Here is a 16,044-nt window from a genome sequence, read left to right as displayed (position 1 = left end):
TATATACCAAACAACTTTATCATGCCATCTCAGGCGATTCTATCCTCCACCTTTCGGTCCGTTAGAGAAAACTAGACGACAGATGCAGGCGAGGAGGAAATACGACATGCATGAACGCTTTTGAATTACTGACTTTTCCGGAGCCGTTTGTTTCTTGCTTTGTTGGAGAAGAAGAAAAGAGGGAGAGGGGGAATGGGGAAGGGGAGCGTAGAAGAAGAGAAAATGGGATGGGAAAGACAAATATATTGGTGTCTGTGTAATGCTTGGTAAGTAAAATGCATAATATGAAGTCTGGTATGAATATTTCGAGGCATAGGACAGCCTAAAGTAAGGTAGAATGACAATACGAATTGTCCACAAATAGTCTTGAGGGGACTAGAGGCTCAAAATAACAAAAACCATCTTTTCCAAGATAAACGCCACGGTAGAGATTTTCTTCCAGAGATGTTGAAGCATTGAAGGTATGAAACAGGTCCCTCAATACCGAAAATGTGAAGTGGGCATTTATTATCTATACAGTATAAACATATCTATTTTGAACACAGCAAACTGCGTCGAGTCATATCACCAAAATATAATAAAAGGTCAATTGAGAAAAAAATGCATACACCCTCTAAAAAGTGTACCGATCTTTTTTTTTTTAAATCTGTTTCAAACACGAAGAATTCTTCCTATATATTACTCAATCAGCGTGCTCAGAGAAACGACCTGAGATATCGGATCAACAAATATGATAATTTCATTAGACCCTGCATTCGCACGTCAGTATAAACGAATTTCAAAATTCCTTCGTGCAACTTCAGCCAAATGTGGAGGCATTGTATTTGGTCGGTTGGCGACCTGATTTACTCTTGACGTTAATACAATATAATATCATACATTTATAGTATACTTGTAAATGTATACGTACTCCTAGAGCACAGCGGAAAAGATATGTCGTCAAAATTGAGGGAAGCATTTTAGTCTTGAAACCAGCGTGCTTTATCAAGCTTTTGTTCTTACGCCAACGGTTCTACTGAGAGAGAGAGAGAGAGAGAGAGAGAGAGAGAGAGAGAGAAGGGGGGAGGGGTTGGAGGGGGAAGGCCTCAGGCGGTATGGCGGTATGATGATGATGATAAGAACGACCACACAGGGGAACGTGAAGAAAGTGCGTTATTGAAAGATGTTGAGAGGCTTCTTGGATTTGATATAATACTTGCTGCAAACTTACTACCAGACGCGATCCTCGGAACAGCAATGACAACTTTTTGAACAAGGAAGAGATGGCGGTAAAGGAAGAAAACAGAAGTATCCGAAATCAAAATTGGCAACACACTTCAGATGAAACAATAGCACTGTTTGGTAATGCCAGGTGTGCCTTTCATTCCTGGTAGGCATTCCAATTTTGTTAAACATCCATACCCTGGAAAATAATACTTACAGTATGAGTATAGGTTATCTAGATTCTGGTCATCATCTACACGCAGTTGTGCTGTGAAATCAACAGCAATACATTATACCGCCCAGTGGGGTAACAAAGTTCATATCTGCATTAGATTAATCCGTAATACATAAGAGCGAGGAATAGAAATCATTACAATGTCTATCACAGCTTAGAACTATTATACCCTCTAAATTCGTTTGATTGAGATGAGGGAAAAATCAAACATTAGATTGAAAATCTCAATCTGATAGATTTACAAGTTAATCTATTTTCTCAGTCAAAGTTTGGATTTCCCTAACTTCAATCTTATATATCGATTTCCACCTGAGGAATTCAGAGAGTAGTCTTTTTGCTCGGTTCCGCTGTTTCGCCCATTTATTTATTCACAATCAAAACCTCCTGACAATATTCATTTTGAACGACTATAGTGAAGACTAGCGATAGCTATTGGCACTTGGCGACTCTGTGCAGCGGGAAAAGTTAATGCTGTCTTGGTCAGAGAAAGAGTAACAGTTTTACTGACCAAAAACCACCGCTTTGATTCGAACCTTGACCTTACCAAAAATGCTGTCCACCTTGAAAGGATCATCTAGTGCCATTATTGCGACTTCAGTGTGAGTTTGTATGCCGCCAACACTTACTTAAAAAAGAAGACTCCGGTGATAACTGTCAGCAGATAATGTGCCCTTTCTCAGGTTCTTCTTCAAGGTTTCAAGTAATTAGATTTGGGGACGCAACGTCGCTGCATCGTTGCTTATGCAGTAAAAACCGGTCACGCGTAGGATGAATGCTGGCTGGCCAAGTCGAGAAGGGAAAAAGAAAGATAGAAATAGTAATTCATTCCCACCAGGGCAGGGAAAACAAACGTTTCAAGGCAGGGCAACACAGAGGCGGGTTTTGTGATATTGCAGAGGAACAGTTGAAATATCAAACGTCAAGAAAGAAGAAAAAGTCGGAATATGTGTGTACATTACGTCAGTGCGTTTGATGGCACGAGCGATTGTTTCTCAGCGCCTGTGTGTTCTTGGTACCGTGTATATGCTTGGGTTTGGGTTGTCAATGTGCGTGCCTGCGAATATTTGTGTATGGTTGCGGAAGGGTGTGTTTCCGTATCAGGTTGAATGTTATGCCAGCAAATTGTGATTAGACCCTGGGATCTGCGTCGACCCTGTCAATTTGTAGCATGATGATGACTGGAAGTGATTCGTGACTCATCTATTGTCATTTTCTCAAGAATATGTTTCTCCGTGTCATATTATCGGCTCCCCTGCAATAAACCTTACTTCACAAGAGATATGCCTTTTCAGTGAGTGCCACATAAAAGTTGGTATTCAGGAGCTACACGTCAACGAATCGTAAAGTTGTGTGCAGTGGTCTAGAGCATCTTGTTTCTGTTGCGGCAAATTCAGAAAAGTAAAATGCCGTCATCTTTTCCAATTATTGACTGTGCGTCGATAAATTGAGTCATGTGATGTTAAATATCAACAGATGTTTTTTCTCTTGCTGAGTCGAAACCAATTGCGGAGCATACTACGAAGCAATTCCCCAGAGAATATCTAGTAAGAGATAGGAGAGATAGAATACATAGATAGAGACAGAGGGAATAAGTTATGGGAATATATATACATATATAACCCATACTTGTATACAAGTATATACATATATAAATAGTGAGAGAGAGAGAAAGAGAAAGAGAGAAAGAAAAATATCCTTCAAACATTTGTCGTTTCGCAGACTTGTAAATCTCAACATTTATTCAGCTACAGTGGCTGAGCCGAGCAATTGTTCTGGTCTTCCTTTTTTTCATATACATGCAATTAAAAAGGTATACACACACAAAATGTGAATGTTTATCCACACACACACACACACACACACACACACATAATACATACGTTCATATCCCTATATATATATATATATATATATACATATATATATATATATATATACATATATATATATATATATATATATATATGTATATATATATAGGGATATGAACATATGAATATATGCGTGTATTTGTATATGTCATATCCTGAAAATACATATTCAATTCGTAATATAGCCACGAGCTACCCAGAGTCAGAATATGAAATGAAGGAGAACGCACAAACCCATAAATCAGCCAGATAATCAGATTTGCAAATGACATGCGAGCAAACATATGGCGCAGGAAAGCAGAATGGAAAAAAAGGCGCAATAAGAACATTGTGGGCTGACAGCCTTGTAGCTGACGGGGATTTGTGAGCAGAATTCGTCCCCAGCCGACGAGGACGCCGAGAATGAGAAAAGGCTTTTGTCTGGCATTGCAAACATATTATACGCGTACGTCTGAGACCATCACATTTGAACTCATTAACGCAATTAAGCGATATTATCCCTGCCGGCAATCCGCACAGCAAAAAACGACTGGATCTTGAGATTAGCGCCGGCGACAAACTCTGAAAAGAAGACGACGCTGTCTGCTCGATTTATGCGGGCTGAATGTGTAGATAAGTTATATTGAATACTCACACAATCGCAATTGTTGTATGGCCTCGGCGCATGCAGTGTTTTATTGTCGACCGACACTTGCTCCTGCACGGCACAGGGATGTTCAACAAGTATTTGGAGGTCATAAAGAGAGAAGATGGCGGACGGGTTAACTAAGCGGGTCTTGTGCTGTTTCGAGGGTATTCCGTTCAAAGCTTCCAATATTGAGGCTGTCGCGAGCGATCTTCTCTTCCCGAGGTTTTGGTGCGCAGAACAAACGAATAAAATGGCTGAGTGACAGACTCGCTTGCTCCCTCGGTCGCCCAACTACTAAGGAGCCGCGAACAGTGCGACCATGCGCAGATTGGGCTCACTTTATTCCCCAGTGCGCCCAGAAGATTGCGTAGCTCGGCGCACCAACCGACTGCGAGAGAAATGCGGATGGACATTTTAGCGGCCCGGGTAAAATTAAACCTCGACCGATAAGCGCTCCAAGAGAGGGGAAGCGAATGACCCTGGGTAGGGGCAGTGTTGGAGGTTCAAACATGGCGAGTGAGCTCAACCTCGTGATCGTTCGAGAACTAACCACCAAACCGTCAATAAAGAGAGACAACATCTGCCTTCTTGGTTTCTTTTTCATTCTTTATACATGAACAATTTATATGATGTAGTTGCATTCGGTCCTTGGAACATTGCCAACATGATACTTGTAATATAAACAAATATTTATGTAATATAATAGCATATCGTATTGTATAGTACAAATTTGGATATCGTTGTTATGCATAAAATCCTTACATCAGGGAAAGTCGAAAACATTCAGTGCAGCTCATGTGGACTAACAAGCAAACAAAGAACACCCACGTTTATGAGGCTAACGACGACCGCTGCATTCTTCCTCCTTCCGAGTTTAAAACGTTTATACCCGAGTTACTTTTAGTGTAGCATGATTTAAGCGAGTGTGTATATGTGCAATAGGCGGTTTTTGTGACATATTCAAATTTTGTGCATACCTTTTAAACTAAGGTTGTTCTTGACTGTAACTTGAATGCTTTTCCGAGGCTTGTCCGACATAGCAATAATATATGCCAAATAGATTCCAGTGATTGCATTTACTTTATGAAGAGCAGTTAATGGAATAGCTCGTCTCTTTATATTCCAGGGATGAAACAACCATAAATTCGGATGCATTTTGATGCAAAAACGGCCTATTGTGTACAACACGCGCGCTCGCGCGCGCGCGCACACACACACACACACACACACACACACACACGCACACAAACACACGAACATTAGAAAATTAACTCACACACACACACACATTTATACGAGTAAATTATAATGCCACAAACTTCCTATCTACAGCTGATACCAAAGCATCCCACAAAACAGAGCAATGTAAACCTGACACAATCACCTTTGTGTCTCTTCTCGTTCCTCCATCCCTACTATGCCTCGTCAGATAAACTGGGTTTATTCAGCCACTAGCTAATGGATCGTCAAAGGACGCTTTTTCTCATTTGTAGGAATTTGAGGAGCAATGATAGATCCATTGCACGGGGGGCCAGATTGATTTTCTTACGCAAGAGGGAGAGAAAAAAAGACAGACAGACAGACAAACAGACAGATATACAGCTAGAGGAGAAATGGAGATGAGAGAAAACAGAGAGAGAGAGAGAGAGAGAGAAGGAGAGAGAGGGAGAGAGAGAGAGATAGTGGGATGGAGACTACAGAGAGAAAGTGAATGAGAATCAGAGGGAGGGAGATGAGAGAGGGAGAGAAAGAATTACAAGTAAACTGCTTGTTCACAGAGCCGAACTGGACAGACAAGTGACCCAGCTTCAGATGATGGCAAGAGATTATGCGTCCAGAGTTTCTCGCTCCCGCCATCTCAACTTGCTCACATATCCTCGAATTCTTTAAGCCTGGCTCGGGATCGGGCTCGGGCTTGCGACGGAGAATAAATAAATGGATGAATAGAACAGATTTAAAACCCCTCGGAGACAGACAAACCATATCATGAGACCGCTCATGGTATGGAAATGATGCGTTGAGTGAGGCAGAATTCTCTCGCATTTGATGCTAATAATGTAGCATACGTGAATGGTTAAAGCAAACACATACACTAAACACACACCGACACACATCATCGTCATTATCACATGCGCGGAGGTGCGTGCGCACACATACAGACACACGCACATATCCTATACCCTCAATCAGATTCCAGTGTCTGCTGAAAATTGGTACGCTCTGATACGGTGAAAGAATGACAGGGTACGTCTCTGTATCATGCGCTGCAACATTATCTGTGTATCTTCCACGCCATAACTGAGCAAACACACTCTGCTATTATGATTGCAAGGCTAAATTTAAAACTGAGGAGTCATGCCAAAACAGTACGTTTGACTTCGCAATGATACTGTACAAAAATAGCTCTTGTTCCACTAAATTGTATGTTTTCGAGGCGACTGCCCCCTTGACTCAAGGTTTTGTTTTCAACTTTGTTTTTTAGGTACGGTCTATTCATTGTGGCTATAAGGAATGGCCAAGCAGCTATTTTCAACTAGGTTCTGTTTTTATCAAAATGTCAAAGGGTACTAAGGCAGACCTTTTATCCACCCACTGCCGGTCAACCATTAGCTCAACGTCAAAACATTTGCGAACTTTGCCTCAAAATCAAAAAGTTTCTGGCCATCTGGGGTCGGGCCAGCGTGAAATCTGTACTTGAGATTGTATTGACCTCAAAACAAAATAACGGAACAACAGCAACAAACATCAACAACCACAAATTCGAAGTAGGCCTACACCCACAGTCCTGTATAAGCCCTGCAGTCACATGCCACCGACACAATTAATCATGTTGGCATTATAGGCCACAGGTAAAAAACAAACAAACAAACAAAAAACCAAAACAAAGCAAAACAAAATAGAATAAAACAAAAAAAAACCCAGACAAACAAACGAACAAACGAACACACACACATGCATACATACGTACTGAAGGAAGCGTCCTGTTTTTTTCAATCTCTCTATGAATAAAAGCAGTTACCTTGTTGCAACAGCGCACGGTTGGATTTATCAAAACAACACATATTTGCCTAGAGCGCGTTATGATTATTTTCACTTATATCTCGGACATTTCAGTTTTAGATTAAGTTTCAGTTTACTGTATTTTTCACATTCTTTAAAGATATACAATTCATTGTGGCAACATAGAATATATGTCATGACAAATATGATATTTCAAATCTCACCACATAAATATATGCTCCTTCAGTAAAAGTCGTTACTTTTTCGGTCATAGTTATGATACTAGAGATGTAAAAAAGCAGAGAGAAACATGAAGGAAATCTACAAATCAAGCATAAAGATTGCAGGAATTTCAAGTTCCGAAGAAAAGTAAGTTATTACCATCTATAGAATTTGGAAATAAGGAAAAATGACTAAAACGAATATTCATGTTAGAAAAAAATAGTCTAATTAATCTTAAGCCTCTCTTTTGTCTTACCTATATGATTTGTGTTACTTTCTGCATTCGAGGCAGTCGTCTTTTGGGGGTCCATTTCCCTTTAACGATAGAAGAGTCTCCCTTGTTTCTACCATTTACTTCTTTAATTTGGTTTGTTTCCTGTAAGAGAGGACTCCGTTAACTCGAAACAGTATAATGTTCAATGATATGCTTTGAGTTTGACTCTCCGGAAAGAATGTTCTCGTACAGAAGTGTTTTAGGTCGTGTTTGCTTATACAACGGGCAGCACTCACCGCCAAGGGGCTATTTTCACCTCAGTCAAGCGGCGTTTGTCAATGCAAACCATTTGTGACCCGCTGAGTAATGACGTGATGTGCATTAGGGCCCTTGGCTACCACAAAATTGGCGTTGATTACCAAGATTTGAAGGCTTGCTTTACAGTGCATGCAAATCGACGCACCGCGCATGTCTACTGTGGCCTAGTGTGTCGCCAGCGAAAAACGGAGCAGGGATTTGTGGCACGGTCAGACGTAACTTTCTGCAGAAACAACACAACATGAGGGGAAGGACGGCGCTATAGAGTACTTTTCAATCATGGTCACTCGCCATTAATGGCCGACATTTTGTTTTATATAAAGTGCTCATGCTGTCTTGTTTATCGTTTGACGGGGAACCGCTTCTCCAAAAGAAACCTTCTGTATGATTTCGGCCAAAACTACTTCAGCGAGACCGAAAATAATGTACCGAAAAAAGGCATACCGGTATGGTGGTAAAATCATGCTTTTAGTGTGTGTGTGTGTGTGTGTGTGTGTGTGTGTGAGTATTTTGCATGCGTGTCTCAAGAAACATCTATTGTTCTACCGGAGTCGTATGCAAATATTCATTACATAAGAACATATCTCAATCTCGTAAGTACATATCTCAATTTTCATCGAAAATGTTATCTCAATTTCCCTGGCAAGCTACTTTGGGCTTCCAAAACCTCATCTCTCCTCTTTTTTTATTTCATAGTGTCTTCATCTGTTTGCAAACTTCTTTACTTGGAAAGATTGCATTCCTTCCCCATTTATCTTTCAACTTCAAAGATCTCGTTTCGATATTCTACTTTAGAAAATCCTAGACTTTTTTTTTCGCATCGAAGGCACTCTTCATATAAAGATCTCATACACCACTCTCCGAGTTTGAATATTGAAGAGGGTCATGCATTTTCATGAACCGATTATTTTTGAGAAACTTTTCTTTTAGAAAATGCTTTTGCGCCATTCCACTTTTTTTTCATCCATAATATTATTTTTCCTTTCGAGTAAATGCATTTAAGCGTTTGCACAATACATTCCCAGATCACCAACATCTTGTTTAATGGCGCTCCAGTTGCGTTTGCCTCCTCCACCGCATTATATCTGTGTATATCATATTACATTTTAAAATGTTATTTCCTTATTTTGATTCTATATTACAGATGATAGAATCTTGCAGCGTTGTAATGGTGTATGATTTGTGTCAATTTGTGAAAAAGCACAGAAACAGGGAAAAACCCTCTCACATTATAATTAGGGGGACAGGATTATACATTGTATATATATATATATATATATATATATATATATATATATATGTGTGTGTGTGTGTGTGTGTGTGTGTGTGTGTATTCAAAATGCATATTCCATACCCATTTATTCATTCATTATTTTTTTTTCGCCGTGTGCATACGTTCCATACCTCAATTGCAAATTGTAAGCTTGATCATAAACCTTATGGTGAAATAGTGAGAGTTCTGTGATCCCTTCATTTGTACTGTCAGTTTCTCGTTTTCTAGGTTTATTTTGTCACCATTATATGTCTGTTTTAGCCAATATAAAACAAAATCAAAATGATACACCTCCCCTCCTAGTCTTTATTTCCGCTCCACGGTATACTGAGGACAAAACGCACACACACACACACACACACACACACACACACACACACACACACAGAGGTACGCGTGCAAATGTCGATGACTCGCGCAAACACATAAATCCCGAAATGTGTATCTCCATGCATCCAGGTACTCGCACATCGTAATTATGAACAAGCTGTGCGCAGGTAACATCACGACCGTGTGACGTCAATGTGGTTTGGGAATCCGCACGGAGCATACTTCTAATATCATAACGTAATCTGATAAGGCTGCGGATTTCGGATGACCTGGCGATGCCAAGGGTAAATGACGAGGCGACAAATCCTAAGATTATTGGTTAGGGAGCAACGAGATTATGTCTTCTAACAGATGCTGATCTCCTATGTGTGATAGATGATGAAAATCACTAAAAGCTCTAAAGAGTTCTGTCATCGCTTCGGCGTCCTCGTCTTGATGCAGCGATACGCTTTTGCAATCATGCAAATCCGCACTGAAGACGCGCGCCAACTGTCCACGTTTAACCAACTCTATGGATGTGCATTGCGCTACATTGGAGTTATAGATTTACCCTTTAGAGGGCGTTCCTGCGATCCCCTTATAAGTTAATGTAACAGTCACTGATTAACGCCCAGGGATGCACAGTGCAGCACACTAGACATGCAATCTAGATCTCACTTACATGAGTAGGGGATTTCAGTGACCACTGCAAAATGGACATTTATGTGCACATCTGCGAACACGTTTGGGTGTATGTGCACGTACGGGTGTACAAACGTACAACGAACGCAATTCAAAGCGCACATTCCACATGTAACTCTGCTCTCGAGAAACGTCCCATCGTGAAGATATTGGCAGAATGATATCAGCGGTAGAAATGTATCAAAGCAGTAAGCACCTTTTTAGGACCATGATATCGGGCTTGACAAAATGTGCAAAGTCATGCATTTCGACAACAACAACAACAACAACAACAACAACAAATTTCAGCTTGTCTGTGTTTCATGAAATAAACAATGTCGTTCATAATAACCAAAAGATTACTTAATAGTTGGAACAGCCAAGTCCCTAACAATAATAATAACCCTGATGATGGTGAATAAAAAAGATATATGGCCTCTAATGAAAAAAAGAAAAAACAGTATCGTCCCGTAAATATTCACAAATATTGGGCATAATGTCATTTGTCTTCCAGCTAAAGGTGACTTTGGATTCAGTATTGTCTTCATCCTAAAAGAAGTTTAATAATACTATCACATGACTATCGAGAACAGGAAATTCCAACGCTTTTTAAGGTCGGGGATAGCGTGTCAGTTGAGCGATGCTGGGGTCTCTGATTCATTTAAATAGGTAAAAGAAGGTTGTACAATCGGCATGACAAGCACACAGTCAAATCAAATAATATGGAATGGTTAGGGTATCGCCAGCCATAACTTACCTCGTCTGCTAATTCACCGCAGTCGTACTTCGAGAAGAACGTTGCATCAACGTTGTTTGTTTGTTATTCTTTAACCTAATGTTTTGGTCTTTTCACAGTTCCAGCCAAAATACCATAGGAAAAAATATGCACATACACATAGACGCGTCCGACATTTCAAAATTGCCTTCTGTCACAGCATCAAAAAAGCTGCACGTTCCCACTGTACACGAGAGCTATCTTCACTTCACCTCTGCTCATCCAACTTGGCCTCTGGCTTGCCTAGGGCATCAGGGTCAATGGATGTGTTGTGGTTAGACAGCTTTAGGGAGAATCCAAGGCCCATACAATGGGATTTCTGATTTCGTACAAGGTACATAGTAGAACGAAGCAGTCATTCCAAGCAAAGCAGGAGACCAGCAGACGTGTTTTCCTAGCTCTCACGTCACTTTGCGCCGTCCCCTGCAGACGGCGTTGTTTGGTTGGCATTTACGGAAATGCAGCCGTTCTTGAATCGAAAGTATTAGGTTTGTGTGCATACGAACCCGCTTGCATGCCTCCTCCACACAAACTCTCCTCACGGTTTTTTTCTGAGCAACAGGTAGGCCTCGTGACGAAATTCTCGCCGAGGAAGCGCAACATATGGAACATCGACTTAGCTTTCATGGGGCACGTTTGATCGTGTAAACACCCAGTGAGGGAAATTGATTACGAAGACGTGAGCGGAAAGCATCGATTTTGGCGTGTCATTGACATGTTTATTCTCCATTCAAATCCCTTCCCCCGTTTCTCCCGTTTCAGCTATTCACATGAAGCTAGCTGAAATAGGCTGTGATAGCCTTTTTGTCGCTGTACATGAAATCATTCTGAAACTCTGAAAGCAGTTGTTGGCCCGTTAGGGAATGTTTCAAAACTGCACAATTTTGTTAAACTTTAAGCGATACATTAGAATTAGATAAATTCTTAATTAGGAATTAGGAATAATGAATGGGGAGTTACTAGATAAAAAAAAAGGTAAGCAAAGCAGTTAGTTTTGTCACATGGTTGTGAGTATTCTATTTCAAGCACAAACTGTTTAATTATTACTATGCTGAGGTTCTCTCTATTCCTCTCTCTTTTCCCCTCTTTTTTCCCCGCCAGCTCTCGCTCTCTTTGAGAGCACAATGCTTGTTTAAATGGAGAAATGGTTGACTGGAAACAATGCTTATACTCTCACAAAATCACAGCGTCTCTCTCACACATTCTGAGAACTTCAATTTCCTTGCATGTGCAAATTGCGTTGTGCTCGGGGCTGTGCGAGACGCTCTTCGGTCCTTCGTCACATTATGACCTCACATTATGAACATGTCACGTGGGATAGGGATGAGAGAGACATGGCTGAGCCGTGACAGGCTTTCAGGCATGATGCTGTTTCATCTACCATTGTTTCGGTGAGAGGACGACTTGCAAATAAATTACCTTGCTCTATATACATGATTCATGCAATCAACAATGGAAATATTATCAGGTAAAGACGGACTGCTGTATTTTATTAGAAACAAAACTAAATGCACCCGGTTTTGTTTGGGTAAAAGATGCTTTTCTTTTGAGTGGGATTCTGAATTGCTCTGGGAAAATGCTTCTTTTTCGATTGTTCTCATTCTATTTGATTTGTTTATTTCTTGAAAAAGAATGATTTACATAACAGGAAGATCGCATTGAAAAACTAAAAAAGACATACAGATATTATGTAAATGGAAGTAAGATATCTAGTCTGTGCGGCCGGGCCTACGATACACTTCCATGAAGTCGTTTAGCCGGGAGAGAAACAAAAGACAACTAACTCTTAAGTTCTTCTCCGGGAGTCCTTATACAATCATGGCTTTGCGCAGAAACGGGGGGGGGGGGGGGGGGGCATGGATATGTTAAAATTTTCTAGGGAGCAAGGGATCGCAGCAACCGAGCGGGGGAGGGTGTGGGCTAATGGTGAACTGATTGATTTGAACGCTGTATAATCTATGTCACCTCTTGTTCACCGTGTGACCGAACGGGGGGAGGTGTCAGTCCCCCTCCCACTTATCATTTTTTTTAAATCTTATATCAAAATCCTTGGAAAAGAGGTGTTTCAAAATCTATTGGAGGGTGGGGAACGGCCACGTACATAATTGGCTTGCTAAATTGCAAATATCAAAATCTTAACCAGGGAGGTGAGACGAAACACTAAATGCTTTATCCACTAGCAGGATACCACATCAGCTACAGACCTTCCAGCCAGCCAATATACCATATTATTACACATACAGAGGATTTTTAGAGCCCAAATACAAATGTTATTTTGTCGACGCACCTCATAACCTCCAGCCCACTTATAAAGTTTGTTGAACTCGACCAATATTTTTTGCCGAGGGGACCAATATTTAAAATATTGGACGGCAAGAGGGGGATTCCCCAAAGTTTTTATAAACTGTACCATGATTGGTTGAGATATATGTGACCCTGCACCTCAAAACAAACAAAAAGTCGCCAGACATGATTTTTTAGTTACGACCATATTCTGAAAGAGCAGACTTTAAGCTTTAAATTGATGTATAATTCAAATCAAATGGACTCTCCTAACCTATTTAAATATTGGAAAGAAAGCACAAACTCAGGAAAAGTGTGAACTGAGAAAAGAGGCTCTGAAGTACAATGTCTATTCAAGCGCTTAATCTTTACCAAACCGTGCTGGCTGTGTGATGAATGGGACAAAAAACAGGAAGTAAGCCACCAGAGTAACAACAATGAAGAGATTATCAGATTAAACTGAAATTAAGCATGCCTCATTAACACATTCTGCCCATAATTAATGCCAACTTTCAAAGCAGTAGCACTATCCTTTCAAAAGTTATTAGAGTTGAAAGTGAAGAGTGTGGACAAGGTTTTTCAGAAATGAAAAAGGGATTCTCAAGACACACCTAATCACACTATTATACCAAAAATGTTCGAGATAAACTGCTAAAAAAACACACTTTCCTGCCCATTTTATGATACCAAATTTTAGCATAATGTAAAAGAAGACCCGCTCTTTCAGAAAACATGAAAAAGTCAAGTTCGGCTAGGTTGACCCATTTCACTTATTTTCAGTCCTCATGCAAAATCAGTGTGTGCGACTTTATGTTCGTTTTGAGGTGCACGGTCACATATACGAGATGACCTGAAATATGAAGTAAAAACATCTCTGATTGGTCAATCACGAATTAACTAAAATATCGTTTCTTCTAAAATTCTGTGTTAATCCAAACAGATTTCATATATCAAGCAGTTGAAATTGTTTTGCATACAATTTTTCAAAAATATCACTTTCATACCAGGAAATTAAATTTAGGTTTAATGAAAACAAGTTGCATCTTTTTTTTTTTTCCTTTTTTTTTTGTGCAGGCGACGATTGATCAGTTCAGCGCTACTGCCATGCTAGAAAGCCCGCGCGTGATATTATGTAGCCGGCCGCCGCCGCCGCTATGCATTTGCATGCATGTTACGTTATGTGTTACTACGTAGGCCTACAGTATACTGCAGTACTAGTAATTCGATCTTTCACGATCTACGGTAGATGTGACGTGGATTGTGTCTCAGATCTCGGATACAAGAACATCTAATTCTGGTCTAAATTAGCTAGATCTCGGCTTAACAGTAACATGGCGGCTACCATGGATAGATCTACAGCTCGTCGGAGATTTGCAGATCTGGATACAGAGGATTATGAAAAACTTCTGAATAAAAAGACAGTGAGAATACGCACAAAGCCACCAAGATCTCGGTGAGTGTATTTTAAGATTATCTGCGTGAGAAAAACTTAGATACCGATTTCAAACAGCTTCACAAACCCGATCTTGCAAGTATTCTTCGAAAGTTCTATCTAGAAGTCAGAAAGGTAGACGGAGATCACTACAAAAGGGCTAGCCTGCTGGCAATCAGGCAAGGTTTGAACAGACACTTAAAAAGACCTGATGGCAAAGAAGTGAGAATTATAGACATAACTAAAGACGTCGAATTCAGTGAGGCAAGTGTTGCTTCTCAAGCTGCCCTCGTGCAGTTGAAGACACTTGGAAAGGGAGATACAACCCATAGGAGTCCTATCTCAGAGGAGGACATAGATCAGCTCTACAAATCAGGGTATTTTATGAGGATACTCCTCAAGGTCTCCAGTACAAAGTTTTCTTCGAACTGATGCTATTCATCTGTCGTCGAGGTCGTGAAAATCTTCGTGAACTAACTCCAGATCATTTTAAGATAGATCAGGACAGCAACGGAAGAAAGTACGTTTATCAAAGTAAAGACGAATTATCAAAGAAAACAAGAGAAGACAACCCAGATAGTAGAGAAGATGCAGGACGTATGTACTCATCGGGAAAGCCTGGGTGTCCAGTATCTTCCTATGAAAAGTACATTTCGAAACTGAACCCGAAATGCAGTGCCCTTTTCCAGACACCTATCATTTCAGAAGTACCAAAGGCAAAGACAAATTCCTGGTACAAAAACATGGCAATGGGCCAGAGAACATTGGGCGAAATGATGTCTACTATTAGCAAGAAAGCTGAATTATCACGCATCTACACCAACCACTGTATTCGTGCCACTGCTATCACAATTATCAATCGCACGGGATTCAGTGCCCACGATATCTGCAGCATTTCTGGGCATCACAATGAGGCTAGCCTCGGAAGCTACACTGGACTAGTTACCGGCAAGCGTAAGAGAGAATTGTCTGATGCATTAATTTCCACAATTACTCACTCGCGGGATAAGACCAGTGTATCTCCAGACGTGTGTGATGATCCAGAAGTACATGAAGACCAACCATCACGTCAAGGTCCAGGACCCAAACAAACAAGAGTAGGTGAAAGTGAGGTAGATCTACATGAGTACAATGAGCAGGACCAAGAAGAGAGTCCTATTCTCTCTGACTCCCAAGTTGCATTGATTTATGACATAATTGGTCCTCAACCACAGCGAATTCACAATATCAACATGGCCAGTGCTTCTCGCAATACAACCACAAGTATGCAAATACATCCCCCGGTCTTTAACAACTGCAGCAACATAACCATCAACTACAATAACTTCCAATAGAGATGGAAGTCGGTTTATTTTGTAAATAGACTGGTGTTCGAATTGACATTTTTTTCAGACTTAGAGTTCTTTGTGTTACTAGACTTGTTTCAAGAACAGAAGATTTGTTTTGGCCTAGTTCGACGTTGATCTAAGTTTCCTTTGGAATGTACATCAAAATACATAGATCACTGTTTTATCTGGGAATGAAGTGGATTAACTTGCACTGAAGAGTGTACCATACCCCATGTCAGGACCAAGTACAGTAGAAGACCATACAGCACTCA

General features: G+C 40.5%; 1 protein-coding gene across 3 annotated transcripts in view; it reads right to left on the bottom strand.

The window, feature by feature from the left end:
• The window catches only part of LOC139726498 (uncharacterized), a 205,110-nt gene that overhangs the window by 147,453 nt on the left and 41,613 nt on the right, over positions 1-16,044 (bottom strand). The window contains exon 1 of one of the 3 annotated variants that reach the window (XM_071637453.1): positions 10,712-11,115. The exons of the other annotated variants lie outside the window; for them this stretch is intronic. The gene's annotated coding sequence lies outside the window, so the exon portion shown is untranslated. Of the gene's footprint in view, positions 1-10,711; positions 11,116-16,044 lie in introns of those variants that run through there. 3 annotated transcript variants of the gene reach the window in all.

This window comes from Diadema antillarum, unplaced genomic scaffold, assembly GCF_040938485.1.
Source record: "Diadema antillarum isolate AM-2024a unplaced genomic scaffold, OU_Dant_1.0 seq00000085_RagTag, whole genome shotgun sequence".
Classification (NCBI taxonomy): domain Eukaryota; kingdom Metazoa; phylum Echinodermata; class Echinoidea; order Diadematoida; family Diadematidae; genus Diadema; species Diadema antillarum.
Note: the sequence above shows the minus strand (reverse complement) of the source record. Positions and strands in the feature narration are given on the sequence as shown.